This window comes from Chiloscyllium punctatum, chromosome 8 (genome assembly GCF_047496795.1).
Source record: "Chiloscyllium punctatum isolate Juve2018m chromosome 8, sChiPun1.3, whole genome shotgun sequence".
NCBI classification, from domain to species: Eukaryota; Metazoa; Chordata; class Chondrichthyes; order Orectolobiformes; family Hemiscylliidae; genus Chiloscyllium; species Chiloscyllium punctatum.
The window spans coordinates 117,915,231-117,930,317 of NC_092746.1; the positions used below are offsets into that span (position 1 = coordinate 117,915,231).

Consider the following 15,087-nt stretch of genomic DNA (forward strand, 5'->3'; position numbering starts at 1 on the left):
CGAAGGACCTGTTTCCACACTGTAAGGATTCTATGATCCTATGCTTTCCTTGTTATTTATAAAAATGACTTGGGTATCAGAATGCAGAACAAATTTTCAAAATTTGCCAATGACACCAAATCTGGATGTGAGGGTGACAGTGAAGATGATACCAATCAAACAGGGGAGAACACTGGCTCACAAAATGGGCAGGTGAATCTCAGATGGAATGGTCGAGGAAGGTGAGGTGATACTTTTGGCAAGAGGGAATTTTTAAAAACTGAAGTTTTAAAGATCATACAGAGACTAAATGATACCTAGGTCATATACCCAATACTTTGTACATGGCAGAACAGATGGAGAGATCAGTTAGCAAGGCATATAGGATCATAGGCTTCGCAAACAGGAACTAGATACAATGGCAAGGATGTTGTGCTGAACTTTTCTAAAGCTCTGATCACAGAAAAACAGAATTGAATAGTATAGGAGAAATCTCATCAGCAACTCTCCAAATCAGTATCATGAATTCATAGCACCTCTGCCTTGCCCTTAAAGGTTAACCCTGCACATTATTTCAATGTAAATAATTATCTAATGCCTTTTTGAATGCTCCAATTTAATCTACTTCCACCACTCTTCCACAAAACACACTCCAAACTGAACCACTTGCTGCGTGAAATTTCTTTTCACATCCCATTTACTTATTTTGCCCTCTTAATCTGTTTTTGAGTGGGAACAGTTTCTCGCCGTCTACCCTCTCTCTCATGAACTTTAAAACTTTGATCAATTCTCCTCTTAGTTCTGGTCACCACATTTTAGGCAAGATGTAAGTGTCCTTGAGAGGGTGTTGATAAGATTTATCAAAATGATTGACTAGGTTGGAGAATTTGGGGTTATTCGCCTTGGAACAAGGAAGCTTCAGAGAAGATTTGATATAAGGAAACTAGATGGATACTTGAAGAAAATAAACTTATTGCTACATGGATAGAGCAAGGGGAATGGGACTGATTAGATTGCTCTGCAGAGAGCCAACATGGTTTTGATAGGGTGGTCAGCTTCCATCTGTGCTGTAATAATTTCCACCTCTATAAAAATATGATTTAAATGCAATTGTACAATCAAAATCATGACAATGAAGCAAGGGAAGTTGCTTTTATACAACGTTTTAAAAGCCTTTTGGTGCCCTGCAATTCTTTACAGCTAACAGTCACTATTAACAAGAAACAGTCACTTTTGCAATTTGGCTGATTAACCAACACAGCATGTAGCCCTCTCCATAGTACCCTGTAACATTGACAAAACTGCTGTTTATATAGTATCTTGGCTTCTCCGATTCTACAAGCTGACTGATTGGGAGAACAAACACGGAAATTCTTGGCAGCATTCTTTTCACTTGATCCAGCTGACTCTCATCAGTTGTAACCTCCTATACACCTACTTATCTCCGTTGCTAAATAGGTGGTAAAAAACATTGTCTTTCTTATGCTCTTTGCCAAAGCTTTTAATTTAGAGATGAATTTGGACACTTCAAAACAAAATGATAATTCATGAGGCATTATTTTTCAAGTAACTGTCTCCTTCCAAGTACTTCTGTTAACACAGGTGCTTTTTGTGTCCTCAATAGCCTTCTATCAAGTTTTGGTTCATGTTCAATTTGACAACAAATCTAATGAGAGGCAACATCAGACAGAGCGTGTGCTTCACAGAATCATTGAATTTTACAAAGCAGAAGGAGGCCATTCGACCCATCATACCTGTTCCAGCTCCAGAAAGAGCTACTTCATACTGACTCTTGATGCAAAGTACATATGTTTTGATGCCATGTAAAGACTGGCTCAGCTGTGATGCCCACTCTAGTAAAAGAGCCGCCAAAATCTCATTAATTGGGATTATACATAAGGTAAAGACTCTTGGATCAAGACAGCAGAGGATATCCAGAATCTCCAGGATTGAGAGGTTAGGGTTAATGTGTTCAAAAAAAAGGAAAAAAAATTGGAGAGGGGATTCAAAACATTAATTTTTAGGTTACACGATGCAAGCTCAATGTGCTGAGAAACAGCTGTGTGGTCAAAGAATTTTCCACTGGTGATATATCAGTGTTTCTCAATTAGTAAATAAATAATAATTTCAACAGCGGAGTTTTACAAAATAAGGTGTTAAAATAACTTTGATCTTCAATACGAATTGTAAGGAATCTTACAGAAGGCTACAATTTTGGAGCAGAACTTGGAAGTAATGGCTACAGCATACAGAGAGTCCAGCCAATGCACATGGTATTTTACCCTACTAAAAGGGTACTGGTTTATATAAACAGTATTTTCCTCGTCAGTTTTCTTGTTCTTAAAATGGATATTTAAGATAAGTGAAATTTGACCAATTTTAGAATTATTTTCCTCTGTTCATTTTTTAGTGATGGCTTTCAATTTTTAAAAACTTTTATCCTGCTGCTACTTCTCCCTTCCTTAAGGCAGTGAATCATATACAAATCCAAAAGCACTGATGGTGCTAATGCACCTTGGTATGTACACATGGTGTTCTCCACATGAGGATCTCGCCAGTGAATGCTGATGAGGTTTTAAAATAGCAGACACCAATACAGCCAAGACAAAATTATATCTCCACTTGGCACACCTTTCAAAAGGGGTCCCGGATAGCAACCTGGAGCTGGAATGCCAGCTCAATAATTCTCTCTAGCCTGAGGACACTGTACCAACTTGACTGTCTTCAGGCCAGGCCCTGCACAAACAGTTGGACCTTACCAGTTTAGAGTCGAGAGTGTGGTGCTGGAAAAGCACAGCAGGTCAGACAGCATCTGAAGAGCAGGAGAATCGACATTTTGGACAAGAGCCCTTCATCAGGAAGAGCCAAAAATTGCAGAGGGGTTATTGGAGCCAAAAATGGGAGGTTGACCCTGCACGCAGTGGGACCTGGTGTGATTAAGTGGCAACTACCATTCCTGTTAAGGATGATAGCCTGTCGAGAGATGCTGGCAGTTCAGCAGCACCAATGCTAGCAATGGTCATTGCTCAGGCTATACTTGAAGGGTGTGGTTGCATTGATGGCCGGTTCTGTCACTGAGTGGTAAATGGGGCTGAGGATTGCCAGGGCTTGGGGGTTGTGGGGTACTGTTATCACATGGGTGGCCATTGTCCTCCAGGTCAAAGAGCATCGAAAATGTGGTCTTCATCTTCCACGCCACAGCTCCCTTCCAATGCAGCTGATAGCCACAGAGGTATGACCTGGGTCTTATTTAGTCAATAAGCAACTCAATTTTGGCATGAGGCTCATCTGCTACCTTTCTCACGCTTGAAAAATGGCTTGACAGTGAGAAGACATTTAATTGTACCACCCACACCATTTCATCCTCAATGGGCTGGTAAACTTCAACCTGTCATATTTTTGGTAAGCTGGAAAATAAACTAGGCGAAGGTGAGGACTGCAGATGCTGGAGATCTCAGTCTAGATTAGAGTGGTGCTGGAAAAGCACAGCAGGTCAGACAACATCCGAGGAGCACGAAAATCAATATTTCGGGCAAAAACCCTTCATCAGGAATGAGGCCAAGAGCCTCCGGGGTGGAGAGACAAATGGGAGGGGGGGTGGGGCTGGGGAGAAGGAAGCAAAGAGTACAATAGGTGGATGGAGGATGGGATGAAGATGATAGGTCGGAGAAGAGGGTGGTACAGATAGGTGGGAAGAAAGATTGGCAGGTGGAACAAGTCATGAGGATGGTGCTGAGCTGGCGGGTTGGAACTCCAGTTTTTGTTTCTCCTCAAAACAAAAACAGGATGGCATGGTGGCTCAGTGGTTAGCACTGCTGCCTCACAGCACCAGGGTTCCATCCAGGTTCCATCCCAGCCTCGGGCGACTGTCTGTGTGGAGTTTGCACATTCGCCCCATGTCTGTGTGGGTTTCCTCCCACAGTCACAAAGATGTGCAGGTCAGGTGAATTGGCCATATTAAATTGACCATAGTGTTAGATGCATTAATCAGAGGGGGGTGGGTTGCGCTTCGGAGGGTCGGTGTGGACTTGTTGGGCTGAAGGCCTGTTTCCACACTGTAGGGAATCTAATCTAATCATTATCTAAATAAGAGCCCTGCAGCATGTAAAACAGTACATTGTTGTACAGATTAATGAAATGTATTAATGAGTGACAAAAGTATCTAAGAGCTGAATTTTACCAAAGATTGACTGTGTGTCAATTTCAGGGAGCTTCACAGAGGGTTTCTGTCTGTAAGGTCTAACCAGTCATCTGGACAATTTTCTGCATATCTTCTCATCGGATACATATCACGTTTCTGTGGAGCTTGGTGCTCACTAGCAGCAGATTTACTCACTGCTGCAGGAACATTCCGGTATTTCAACCGTCTGTAGCATATTTAAAGCCTAGATGTGTACCAGGCAATTCTGCCAGCCACGAATAACCCTTCACAGAATGGGGAGCAATCAAAAGAAGAAAAGCTTTTAGTGGCACATAGATGGCACTAGTAAATGTGGGTGGCCCTGTAGTTCAGTGGTTAGCACTGCTGCCTTACAGAGCCAGGGACCCGGGTTCAATTCCAGCCTAGGTGATTGTCTGTGTGGAATTTGCACATTCTCCCTGTGTCTGCTTTGGTTTCCTTCTGGTGTTCCAGTTTCCTCCCACAGTCCAAAGATATACGGGTTAGGTGTATTGGCCATGCTAAATTGCCTATAGTGTTCAGGGATGTGTAGGTTAGGTGCATTCGTCAGGGGAAATGTAGAATAATAGGGTATAGGTTTGGGTGGGATACTCTTTGGAGGGTCGGTGTGGACTTGTTGGGCCAAATTGGCCTGCTTCTACACTATAAGGATTCTATGAAATAGAAGCTCATATTCATCAATGTATTGCCACTTCACATTATAGCCTGTCTGGTCAACTATCATTGTAAACACAGCTACAAGAATCAAGCTATCCAGGGTATGCATCTTTAGTGTCAAAACATGTTTGAACTCTATCTGAGACAGTGCTACTCTTTCCATTACATCTAGTGTACCTTAACACCTTGTCATTGTTCAGGATTGACTACGGTCACTCTCCTGACCCATGTGGAAGGGAAGTCCCAATGATGAGAGACCACACTCCTGATCTCTGTGCAGCTGTTTACTGACTTATCATTAATCGCTTCTCTGGTTGCAATGGACCTGCAGGACTGATCATGGTCCACTCCCTAGACTCTATTGAGATGGAACTCCTAACCCTAACCATGTAGCTGGCTTGAGGTGTTTGGGACTGCTGCCTGGAGATATAAGTAACAAGCTGGATTGGCCTGATTTTCATGTCAGGAATTGTCGCTGTCTAGTTTCTCTGCACCACATAGGAGAATAGAAAACTGCATTTAAATTAAGTGAGAATAAGTAATAATGAGATGCTAGTAACACACAAACAGACCTCGCATCGCTCACTTGTGAGAATCTCATTTCAATTTTGAAACTTTAAACAGTGCACTTTATTTCTAATTTTTCTAATCTTGCCATACTTTCCCAACTGGCTCGCTACTACCATCATTCAGGGACTGGGAAAATTAAGCCCAATGTATCTACATATTTGACATTTTGGAATGAGTACAGCAGCTTGCCAAAGAAATAGGCTCACATCTTATCCTCTCTTTGTAATTATTTCTTGAGGAATTGTTAGATCCTAAAATTTTGTTATAGTGGTCAGAAACTATCAATAATCTTAATTTTGCATCTTTCTGGAAATCACGATAGAAAGATGCTTGTCCATTTTTATTTCCAGAAGCAGTATGAATTTAAACCATTTTATCAAAAGGTGGTTTGGTACTGCTCAGCAAAGTGTGAGAGTTGAAAAGATAAAGATTAGTAACATCACAAATAACACCAAAGTTTGTCTGATGAAAACAGAAATAATCACCTCATCATTTGAATAGTCACGCATCTATAAAAATAAATTATTAGCAAAATGACCCCACTTCCAACAACCAACAGTTATGCAGTAGGTGTGTTATTTTCACTTCAACTTCCAGACAAATAACAATTGGTAATCGCTTCTGCCAGAAAACACCTTATTGTCTGCGTACTTTTGATACCAATTTTACTGGTCAAGTTAACACCTTGTACATAGGTAGAAGCATGCTTACTGAGTTATATGTCCATTTGTTGAAAGTTACATGAGAGATTGCCTCCTTTTGAGTTTTGCACCACTTGCATCTGGAGTAGGTCAGATTCGAACTGTAGTGGTGTACCGTTGCTTTTAATTTGCTGCAAAACACTTTACAGTGACATAAAATGTCCAATAAAACTATATAGACATCCTCTCAAAAAGATAATAAGTTCTTGTTCTATTGGCTTTTACATTCCTTTTGGACATGAGTAAAATAAACACTCACATGCAACTGAAATGTTTACTGCAATGATGTTCCATATAGTTCAGTGCAGGCATGATGGGCTGAATGCCGTCCTCCGTGCTGTAACAGTTCTGTGATTCTGTGGAAATCCCTTGGAGTCTTTGCATTTTAAAACGTTTATTCATGGGCTGTCGGCATCACTGGCTATACTGCATTTATTGCCCAGAGGACAGTTAAGAGTCAACCACATTGCTTTGGATTTGGAGTCACATTAAGCCAGACCAGGTAAGGTCGGCAGATTTCTATTTCCCCAGTCCCTGAATGATGGTAGTGGTGAGTCAGTTGGGAAAATATGGCAAGATTAGAAAAATTAGAAATAAAGTTCAATTTTGAAACTTTGAACAGTGCAATGAGAATCTCACAAATGAGAGATGAGAGGTCCGTTTGTATGTTATTAGCATCTCATTATTACTTATTCTTACCTAATTTAAATGGAGTTTGCTATTCTCCAATGTGGCAGAAACTAGACAGTGGCAATTCCTGACATGAAAATCAGGATCCCTGGAGGACCACAGAGATTTTTTTGACAATCAATAATGGTTACATTTCATAGATGTGGCTGTTGGATTGATACAAAATGTTCAAATTCAAAATGTCTTTCTACTTTGAATTACTACAATAGTAACAGGTAACGGAACTTTGATTTTACAAGTGTTTTATCACATCTAGGTAAATAGAGCAGTGAACTCACACACAACAAAGTCCAGGGAACAGCAAATAAGATGAACAGCTACATAATGTTTCTCTGGTGGCATTGGTGAAAGTAGGAATGTTGGCTTGGGCACTGGGAGTAAGCTCTCTGCTCCTATTCAAATAGTGGTATATGATCTCTTATATACTGCACAAGAATACAGGCCATGGTTTAAAGTCTTAAATAATAAAGGAAACACTTACTTAGTTATGCAAAGTTATATCAATGATACGTTATTTCCTCAAATCCATGGTGGGGCCTCAATCCACAACTGTTGTTCAAGCTACTATTTAAATGTTTGAAATAAGGGAATCAATCACATAGTAACTGCTTCTACTCACAAACTGAAACTCTTACCCAAATAACTAGCCATATATTAATTATAGAAATGAAGCTAAGTTAAAATATATTTGAGTACTTACGTAAACATGTTTCTTCCCTTTTTTTAAGAGAAGTGCAAAAGTTACTTGTTAAAGTTGATTTTAAGAAAGAAGATTTAACTCTCAAAGGAGCTTTCTCTAAGAAAATAGCCCGCTTCAGCCTATACTGACAGGCTTTAAGCAACTTCAACAGGCTCCACCTTTATGCTTCATCATGTCTAGACAGGGATCATTTTAACTCACTCGTGTGTACATTGAATATGCATCAACTCTAACACGAAACATCACTATGTTTTCCTCCTATTGATTACAGTGAGAAATTTACTGGAAGTACAAACTCCTGGGCAAAAAGTTTTAACAATGTTTAACTTGGACTGCATTGCCTATCGCCAATAATTAAACAAAAGCCAATGCAGAAGGTTGGATGCACAGCAGGTTTTATTTGAAATATAGGCAGCCTGAATGAAAGCCCAGTCTCAAGCTCACATTCCTGAGACCAAACACTCAACAATAGTTATAACCTCTTGGAACAACTACAAGATTCATTATTGTCCTTCATCTTTTGGTGAGGAATTTTTGTCTTATCTCATGGTCATAGTTTAGCACAAACCTACTCAGGCAAATTCAGCTATTAAAGAAAAAATGCATTTTTATGCAAGAAGCACAGTTATTCTGCTAAAGTAGCGAGTGTGCTAATTTAAAAGGGTTAACGGGAATTGCTACAAACACAGTATCTTTGAATCTCTGCAGTATTCTAAGCACAGTGGTTCACATATGTTAAATATCTATTTAAATGATTTTAGTGCCATTGCTAATCTCTTTATATGAAATGGATTCAAGACTGCCTTAAAGTAGCAGAAGTAGGAGTTAGTGCAATTAATGAATAAATCAATTTCTAAAATCACATTCAGTTACAACTAACATACATTCACAAAATGACTGGTAAATTTTTACTCTTTCATGCACTCATTTTCTTTCAAATATAATTCCTTTCAAATGGGGAGGGACATCCCTTTGATAGAAGGAATGAAAGTGAAAAGTGTTTTTTTAAATGATGAGAAATTGAAATGTACTGCTATCTAAAATAACTTTTTCTTCATAAGTCACTAATATCTAGTAATGCAGGTACAGCAAGCAATTTGAAATTGATTACTAACCTTTATTGCATGAGTATTTGAGTGCAGAAGCAAAGAAGTCTTGCTTTAGTTACACAGCACACTAGTGATACTGCAACTGGATTATTCTGGTCCCCTTATGTAAGGAAGGATCTACTTGCTTTTGCCTAGAGAGAGAGGGTGATTCCTGGAGGTTGGACTGTCTGATGAGGAAAGATTGAGGAGAGTAGGCCGATATTCTCTGCAGCTTGGAAAAATAAGAGGTGATCTCAAAGAAATTTATGAAATTCTGAAAAGACAAGAGTAGATGCAAAAAAGATGCAAAAAGTTTTCCCTGGCTTTGAAATCTAAAATCTCAGGGGCGACAGTCTCAGAATAAAAGGCAAGTCGTTTAGGACTATGAGGAGGAGAAACGTCTTCATTTACAGGATGGTGAATATTTGGAGCTTTCTACCCTAGAGGGCTGTGGATGTTCAGTCATTGAACATATTCAAGATTGAGATTTTTAAAAATTAATAGCATCATATTATATGGAAAGTGCGGAAATATGGCACTGAGGTTGCTCTTCAGCCATGATTAATTCTTTGAGTCATATCTGGCACAAAGGAAAGTGGTTGTGGCAGTTGAAGATCAGTTATCTCAGCTCAAGGACATCTCTGCAGCTGCTTCATCAATGACCTTCCCTCTATCATAAGGTTAGAATTAGGGATGTTCATTGATGATTGCACAAACAGCATTCAAGAATCCTCAGATACTGAAGCAGTCCATGTCCCAATTGCAGAAAGACCTGGACAATATCCAGATGTGGACTGACAAATGACCATCTCTAGCATTAGAGAATCTACCTATCAACCCTCAACATCAACAGCATTATTATTGCTGAATCTGATAAGGAGGTGGGGTGTTACAATTAAACAGAAATTGATTTGAACTCATCATAAGGAAGCACAGAATCCCTATTGTGCAGAAAGAGGCCATTTGGTCCATCAAGTCTACACCCACTCTCTTAACAGAATGCCACTGAAACCCAGCCCCCTAACTTATATGCATAACCTCACATTTACCATGGCTAACCCACCAAGCTTGGACACCACAGGCAATTTAGCATAGCCAATTCACCTAACCTGCACACCTTTGAGTGTGGGAGATAACCCACACAGACACGGAGAGAATATGCAAACTCCACACAGTCACCCAAGGCTGCAATCAAACCTAGGTTCGTAATGCTATGAGGCAGCTGTGTAATCACACCCTGTACATTTCTGCAATCCTTAAACATTCTTGCCATGGTCTACATGGGTTTCTATTGGGTGCTCTCGTTTCCACCCACAGTCTAAACATGTGCAGGTTAGTTGGATTGGCATGCTAAATTGCCCTGTAGTGTCCAGGATGTGCAGTGTAGGTGGATTTCTCATGGTAAATGTAGGATGAGATGCTCTTTCTGCACCACAGAGAATTTATGATTCTATGACAGACATCTTTCTCACTCTAATATATGTATATAAAATATGGCTAGAGGTCAGAGAGTAAGGATGTCACTTCCTCACTCCTAACTCTTCTAATTCCCATCCTGAATCTCCAAAGCTAGTCCACCATGTACAAGGGACAAGTCAGGTGTGTGATGAAATAATTCTCATTCATATGGATGAGTACAGTTCCCACAACACAGAAGAAGCTTGACACCATCCAAGACAAAGCAGCCAAGCTGATTGTCATGATATCCACAAACATTCCACGACGACACTCAGTAGCAGCAGTACATAAGACCTACAGGGTGCACTGTAGAAATTCACCAAAGTTCCTTATAGATAGCACCTTTGAATTCCATGATCCTGATCATTTAGGAAGATAGCAGCAGCAGATACATGGGAACACTATCATTTGCAAGTTCCCCTCTAAGTCACTATTCATCCTGACTTGAAAATATATTGAAATGGACTGCAACATTTCAAGGATGCAGCTGACTACCAGCTTTTCAAGGGCAATTAGGAATGGGCAAGAAATGCTGACCCATCCAGTGATATCCACGTCCTATGATTGAAAAAAATTATTTGAAATACAGGACCAGGTTCATGAGCAGATTTCACTTGAGATAGGGGAAGCCATGACAGTTTGCTGATATAGTTTGATGACAAATGATGTGAAAACAAAATAGGATGGGAAGCAGGATAGTATCAAGAACCTGTAGCACCTTTTCTACTATTTCATTTCTCTTCATCTCTCTCCATTTCCTCCCTCTATTAGAGCTTCAGACTTCCTTTAGAGAGAGAGATTTGGGAAGTCTAACACCAGGCACTGAACTTCCCATTTATCCTAGGTTATCTTGTGCAAAAGGAAGGGTCAAGATAACCACACTAAATATGCAGCACAGTGCATTCAACCTGCAATGAACTGCCTACTGATGTAAGGTACAAGAAATTACATTCTATATTTTTTATTAAGGATTGTGCAAAGTAAAACCTCCATGTGAAAGCAGGAAGTACTGAATACTTTTGTTATAGATTTTTAAACACCGCTTAGAATAGTCAAACAAATTTTTAAAATCTAAACTGCACTTTTCAATGACTATGCTTTACTATTTTTGGAAAATTTCTTGCTATTGAGAAAACTAGGTTAGGGAGCAGGGCTCATAATGCAGGACACTGCCAAGGTAAAAAACGAATGAGAGAAAAGATCACATAATATCAAAAAGTAGTAGTTAGGGAATACCAAAGTTGATTTTGAAAGTCCATAGGATTGTAGAAGAAAAGAAATTGGATTATATGGTTTCACTTTTAATCACATAATGGTCAGAAAACCATACACACTCCTGGCCAGGTTCTAAATGTGACTAAAAGCCTGGAGAGATCAGGAATTCCTTAGGTTGAATGTTGAATGAGTTGAAACAATAGAGAATGCTATGAATACTGGTATAAGCATCTATGCTTTACTATACTAATGTTTGATAAATTCCATGCAGAGAACCTGCATCCACAGTCTGTTGGCTGGTAACCAGAGGAGGTATATTTTAAATAAGTGGAAGAAGAACCAAGCGGTGATGGGAATAACGTACTTGTATGTAATGAGGTATGATGAATTGGAAAGGAAAAAGCCAATTTAACAGCAAAATTCAGGATTCCTGAAGAAGGGCTTATGCCTGAAACGTCGATTCTCCTGTTCCTTGGATGCTGCCTGACCTGCTGCGCTTTTCCAGCAACACATTTTCAGCTACACAAGAACTATTTCCAAGCTAAAGCTGCTTGCCCAATCGGAATGGCTATAATCAGTTACCTCTTTTGAAATATTGTGTGCATTACTCAATTCTATTTTCAATTAACACCTCTCCTTGAAAAATGACTGCTAACTTAGCTCACTGTTGCTTTTTAACAAAAGTTCCTTATACTCATGTCTTTGCCAGTCTTGTATGATGTCTTTCTCTCTGAAACCTCCATAGCGTTCTGCTTTCTAGAGATTTCTTTCCACTGCAAGTTTTCAGATGACACCAAAATTGGTGGTGTAGTGGCTAGCTCAGAGTACAATGGGACCTTGATCAGATGGGCAAATGAGCCGAGGAGCGGCAGATGGAGTTTAACTTACATAAATATGAGGTGTTGCATTTTGGTAAGGCAAATCAGAGCAGGACTTATACATTTAATGGTTGGGTCCTGGGGAGTGTTGCTGTTCAAAGAGACCTTGGGGTGTGGGTTCACAGTTCCGTGAAAATAGAATTTTGGGTAGACAGGATTGCAAAGAAGGTGTTTGGTATGCTTGTCTTTTGTTGATAAGTGCATTAAGTGTAGGAATTTGGATGTCATGTTTAGCTGTACAGAACATTGGCCACTTTTGGATATTGCATTCAATTCTGTCTCCCTGCTGTAGGGAAGATGTTCAGAAAAGATTCACAAGGAATCTGCTGAGGCTAAATAGGCTGGGGCTATTTTCCTTGGATCGACAGAGGATGATTTATAAAATCATTAGGGACATGGATAGGGTGAATAGTCAAGGTCTTTTCCCCAGGATAGGAGAGTTCAAATCTAGACAGCATAGGTTAAGGTGAGAGAGGTAAGATTTAAAAGGAACCTAGTGGTAAATATTTTCATGCGAGGTGGTGCGTGTATGGAATGAGCTGCCAGAGGAGGTGATGAAGGCTGGTGCAATAACAACATTTATTTGGCATCTGGATGGGTATATGAAGGAAGGCTTTAGAGGCATTTGTCCAAATGCTGGTAAATAGGACTAAAAATGTAGAATATCTGGTCAGCATGGACAAGTTGGACCAAAGGGTCTGTTTCCGTGCTGTATATCTCTATGAATTTAAAACTTCCAGCGCGTCAGGAATCCTACCCAGTGCCCATTGCATTCAGGATGCCAACCGCACTTCTCCTATTATGGACCTCTTCTCTTTGAATGAACCTGCTCTGACCGCTTTATGGGTTGTAAAACCTCATCAGCAAATATCTTAGCTATTATGTCAGTTTAGCTATTATCTCCCTATGTGGCTATGCTTCATTTAGCTAATATCACATGAATTCTTATAAATAGTCTTTTAAAGTCGTAGTTCAAAATAATTTTCTAGCTTTAAAAATATAAATATATTTGGTTCTATGAAAATATATTCTGAGAGAACTGAAAACTAAAATGCAGTTTTCCTCTACTTTGGGATCAAAGTTCCCAAATTAATTTTTTTTTAAATTCATCATTGATTGAAAATTGTGGAGATGTATTTACAAATTCTGTGAGGCACTCATGCTAATCTCTTACCTTTCCTTTCCAATCTTTAAAAACATTTTAGGTCAGACATGTGACCTCTTTAACATGTAGGTTTAAAGCTGGTTCTAGCCATACATTATGCAAGGTTTCCTTGGAGTAGTTATAACTTTTATTTGAATGTTCCAATCTACATTAAACATGCACAAGCACATGTACCACTGAGACATCCAACAAGTTTCCAGCTTTGAATATCATAGTGAAAAGAAGCAGGCTTACCACAAAATAATAGTTTGGATCAAACAGTATATCATTTGGCTCCAAATGGCATTAAGGCAGCCAAAGGGAGCTGCCAGATTGCTTCTAAATCACAACCATTTTTGTCAACCTCAGATGTATTCAACAGCCATGTTAATAACCTTGTTGAAATTGAAGCAGCCTATTAAACCTCATGAGAAGTCTCTGCATTCTGCTCAGGTGTCTCATTAAGTTATAATTTTATTGGCTCCGTTTCATACTTGCAGCAGCAGGGCTTGTCTCGCATAATATACGAATATTGTCTGAGATCTTGAGCAAACAACACCTCCTTAACAACATTGTGGGTGCACATACACCACATAGTCTGCCCTGGTTATAGAGTGCAGATCTCTACTGGGCGCTTATAGATGGGAAATAAATGCTGGCCTAGCCAGCAACAGCAACATGTCAAGAATCAACAAAAAAAAGAACAAATTTGTTAGAAAAGTGTGTTATGTTGAGGATACAAAGAGTCTTCAAAAGAAAATAGGTTATGTTAAGTGGGAAAAAAATTGGCAAATGGCATATAACATGGGAACATGTGAAATTGTCCATTTTGGCTGGAAGAATTTTTGCAGTATGTTAGTATGAATATTATGCAGTATGTTAGTATGAATGTTAGTATGCAGTATGTTATTTAAATAGAATGAGATTATAGAATGCTACAGATACAGCAAGTATTTAGGAAGGTAAATGAAGGATGGACTTCAAGGGGGTTGGTTCTAAAAGTTTGTAAATCTTGTTACAAATGTACAGGGCATGGGTGAAATCTCATCTAAAGTAATATATACAGTTTTGGCCTCCTTACTTAGGGAACAATATTCTTGCATTGGGAACAGTTTAGAGAAGGTCACTCGTCTGACTCCTGGGATAACGTATGAGAAGAAATTAGGCAAATTAGGTCTACATTTGCCACTGCCATTTAGAAGAATGGCATATGGAAAAAAGATATGCAGATTTCTGAGGGAGCCTGGATATTTCCTCTCATGGGGAATTCAAAACGAGGGACAATTTAAAATTAAGGGGCAAAATCCTTTGCTCTTAAGAGGGTGAGCTAGGAGGTGGAAAGAACACTTAATTAAACAAACTTGTGATTACCTGAATTTGCCACATTCCTACCTCCACCAGAGTTATTTTGGACGTGGGTCAATTGATAATCACTTAAAGGTCTCAGCATGCGCCACTGGATTAACCCTGATGCAGTAGGTACTTGTTACCATCCAGCTTTCATGACCTGCAGAGAGCTTGTGACCTCAGAGAACTGGGGAGAACCATTAGTCAAAAGCAGTGCCTGATTAAGGTCAGGACATTGGGGGCTTGACCACTGGGAATCATGTTTTGCCCTTGCTTCCAACTGCTCCATTCCCATCTCACTGCAACTCCCAACCTGAGAAATCTCCAACAAACCTCCCCATCACTTGATTATGTTTTATGTTGAGACCATCATTGGTTTTTTTCTTTATTTTTCTCATTTTTTGCTTGGAACTGTAAGCTGAAGTTGACAACTGAACTTTGAACAGCAGCTTCTTTTAAAAAAGAGAATGAACAAATTGA

General features: G+C 39.5%; 1 protein-coding gene across 8 annotated transcripts in view; it reads right to left on the minus strand.

Annotated features, from left to right (window-relative positions):
• Positions 1–15,087, minus strand: part of gjc2 (gap junction protein gamma 2) — a 251,201-nt gene that overhangs the window by 10,897 nt on the left and 225,217 nt on the right. The window contains exon 1 of one of the 8 annotated variants that reach the window (XM_072576315.1): positions 7,478–7,579. The exons of 6 other annotated variants lie outside the window; for them this stretch is intronic. The gene's annotated coding sequence lies outside the window, so the exon portion shown is untranslated. Of the gene's footprint in view, positions 1–6,097; positions 6,119–7,477; positions 7,580–15,087 lie in introns of those variants that run through there. One more of the 8 variants, XM_072576317.1, reaches the window with a different exon arrangement.